The sequence below is a fragment of the Belonocnema kinseyi genome, chromosome 5, assembly GCF_010883055.1.
Source record: "Belonocnema kinseyi isolate 2016_QV_RU_SX_M_011 chromosome 5, B_treatae_v1, whole genome shotgun sequence".
Lineage (NCBI taxonomy): Eukaryota > Metazoa > Arthropoda > Insecta > Hymenoptera > Cynipidae > Belonocnema > Belonocnema kinseyi.
The window spans coordinates 13,898,160-13,901,055 of record NC_046661.1 but is presented as its reverse complement, the minus strand read 5'-3'; the positions used below and the strand labels follow the sequence as shown (position 1 = coordinate 13,901,055).

At 31.0% G+C, this 2,896-nt stretch overlaps 1 protein-coding gene and 1 long non-coding RNA gene across 2 annotated transcripts in view; one reads left to right on the top strand and one right to left on the bottom strand.

Annotated features, from left to right (window-relative positions):
- The window catches only part of LOC117172635, a 3,481-nt gene extending 2,448 nt beyond the window's left edge, over positions 1-1,033 (top strand). Inside the window, exons 2-3 of the long non-coding RNA XR_004467040.1 lie at positions 451-703; positions 876-1,033. This is a non-coding gene — a long non-coding RNA (uncharacterized LOC117172635). The remainder of the gene's footprint in view (positions 1-450; positions 704-875) is intronic.
- The window catches only part of LOC117172634 (probable dolichyl pyrophosphate Glc1Man9GlcNAc2 alpha-1,3-glucosyltransferase), a 209,493-nt gene that overhangs the window by 6,549 nt on the left and 200,048 nt on the right, over positions 1-2,896 (bottom strand). The window lies entirely within an intron of this gene.

Sequence of the window (2,896 nt, the reverse complement as noted above, 5' to 3'; positions counted from 1 at the left end):
GGGAATCGAACCCTCAAGCCGATCTAGTAGGCCAAAAGCCTAAACTTTAGCCCCTACGACCATCGTACCACTTACCTTTTACTTTATTATTTTGCAATACTTTATTCATTTACCTAAGGGAGCCTTATAAGAAACCGCACCCCTGGTGCAGTTCTGTTTTATTTAAAGTTTCAAATTATATTACAAGAATTCTGTATACAAGTTCAAATGCCAATTTGATCGAGCATCTTATTTGTGGAACAAACAGTTTTATCTGCACAAAAAGTTTGGCAGATTTTAAAACATCATGTTCGTGTAAAAAGCTCAATAAAGATGATCTGTATATCAGCCTTCGTCACATTCTTGTATAACTGCTTCAGGGCAGGTGAACCATTTTGATAACAGAAAGTTAAAATTACATAATGCAACTTAAACCTTCATTCACATAAATCTTTTTAAATTATTTTACAGAACATGAGGTAACTGGAGCTGCAATTTTGAAATTCAAGATAGCGGATTTTTTAACGTTGGTCATTAATCTTGGCCTAGCAGTGCTCTTGCAAAAATTGATTCGGGAATCTAGATTGAAAATAGAGATATGAAAATGTTATCCGCAAGGATCATCTCTTATTTCCTTAGCTGAAAAATTGTGCATGGAGCACACTAAACGATGCAGCTTTTGTGAGGATTCTATGGGTGAACTTATTGAACACCGGAAAACTTCGTATGTCCTGAAACTTTTTTTTATTGATTTACTTTAAAATTACTTAAGAAATAATATTTCTATAATGACTGCGTTAAAGTTATTCAACAAATAAAGTATTTATGAAAAATTTCGTCTCAAGTCTATGTTTTATTTCGTAATTATATCTAAATGCCTTTATATTATTTTTCAGAAACACTGGATGAACTTTACACTCCCATCTTCACATAAAAAGGATCTCATAATGAAATATCTAGAGGATATACGACCAAATAGAAGGGGATGGATTTTTAAAGAAAACCCCTTCGCTCAATGAAATTTACGAACAATATTTAAAACTCTTTAATTGCGGCGGTGAAATGGTAAAAAAATTATTGGAATTTTCTACTACACTTTTAATAAGAATATTCTAACATAATTGTACATTCTCTATGTAGATTGACTTGTAATTCCGTAAAATCTATGGAAATGAATCCTCTAAGGTAAATGTGTCAGTCTTCGTCAATGCATGAATTGTCGGCAGATGGGCAGTATTTTACATATAGTAAGCTGCTGTGTTCTTTCTTTCTCAGAAAAAATGTTTTTTTTTTGTAAATGCTATTGCCGATCACTAACACATCGAAATGCCGATAACTAAAGCAGCCGGATAACCCGATAACCCATGCATTATCGTATTTATAATTTCGAACATCTTATAATATTGATTCTAAGAGGATATTTTACAAGTAAAAAGTAATTTACCTTTCTGAAGGTACGCTTAATTCGATAAAAACCATTTCTTAAACTTTAAATATGATTAATATAGTTTTTTAAGCATTTGAAATCTGAAATTCTCCTTAAACTTCCGATAACTGGCACACTTACCTTAAATTCTTGGAAAAATCTTCAGCATTTTATGCTCCACGCATTCAACTAATTGTTGAAAACCATTGTAGGAAACCAGTAGAAGTTTTGTACTAAAGCAGGATCGTATATCCTAAGGATTTATTTACTTATAGTATAATTTTCCTCATACTGTATGCATTTAACAAATTTTGGTATATTTTTTTAGATAATTTGAGGGATTCACTGGTATTTTCTGAGATGCTGCCCAAGACAAATTTTACAAAAATGGGAAACAAAAAGGGAAAACTTTAAACATTGATTACAGATTATAAATATTTCAGGTTCGAAAATGATTTAAAAATTTATTATTACTTTTTCTTTGATACAGGCCCGAATTCAGGAAAAATATTTTCAATGGAACACCAGGTTCTGAGATTCCGAAAAAGGATCTCTTACGATTTGTTAAGGTAAAAACTTTTATTTATATAAAGAGCCTAACACAAAATCTGAAAATTCAATGACAACTTTAAACGTTTAACTCTGAAACATTGAATAAATGATCAATATCAATATTGTAAATTATTACATTATTAGTTCTTAAGTTCTTTGTGTACAGAGGGTTAAAATACGGGGTAAACATAATTTGAAAAAATATGTAAATAAACGGAAATTATTTGTATATTAATATTCTTCATGGAATTCCTCTATTTTATTAAATAATTATAATAAGGCATAAATGAATGATTTATTCAAACACAAGCGACTGATATAGTCAGTGAAGGGTACAGTTTATCTCAGTCAAAATGAATGATCCGATTAATTGAATTGATTGATTTAAACAGTCAAAACTAAAGTGTATATCAGTAAAAATGACAGTCTAAATTAGAAAAAATGACTGATAAAAACAGTCAAACTGACCGACAAAATCGTTTAAACTGACTGAAAAAATCATTCAAAACGACTGATTGGATCAGTAAATCAAAATTACAGACCAGTCATTTTGACTGATTTGTCAGTTGTCGAATCTACACTGTTTAAAAAAGTCAACATTGCCTGACAATCAGTCATTTTTGACTGATTCAAATTTAGAGTGCAGTATACAAGCCCGGCAGTTTTTCCAGAAGAGAGATAATCCAAATAAAAGCCGTAACAGGGGGTTCCTAAATCCTAGCGGCAAACAAAACGTTTGTAGCATACAGGTCTGATAAAGTTTTACAAAAAATTTATGCACACATTTGTCGGAAAACTACCTTATGTTATCTAAAATTTGGTGAAAAAGGATAAAAACGCATTAGATAACATTCTCGAACAATTTCTACAAAATATTGAGTGTTATATGTGTGTGCAGTACAGAGGCCCAAAAAACCGACTTTCGAATAGAGGGTATGC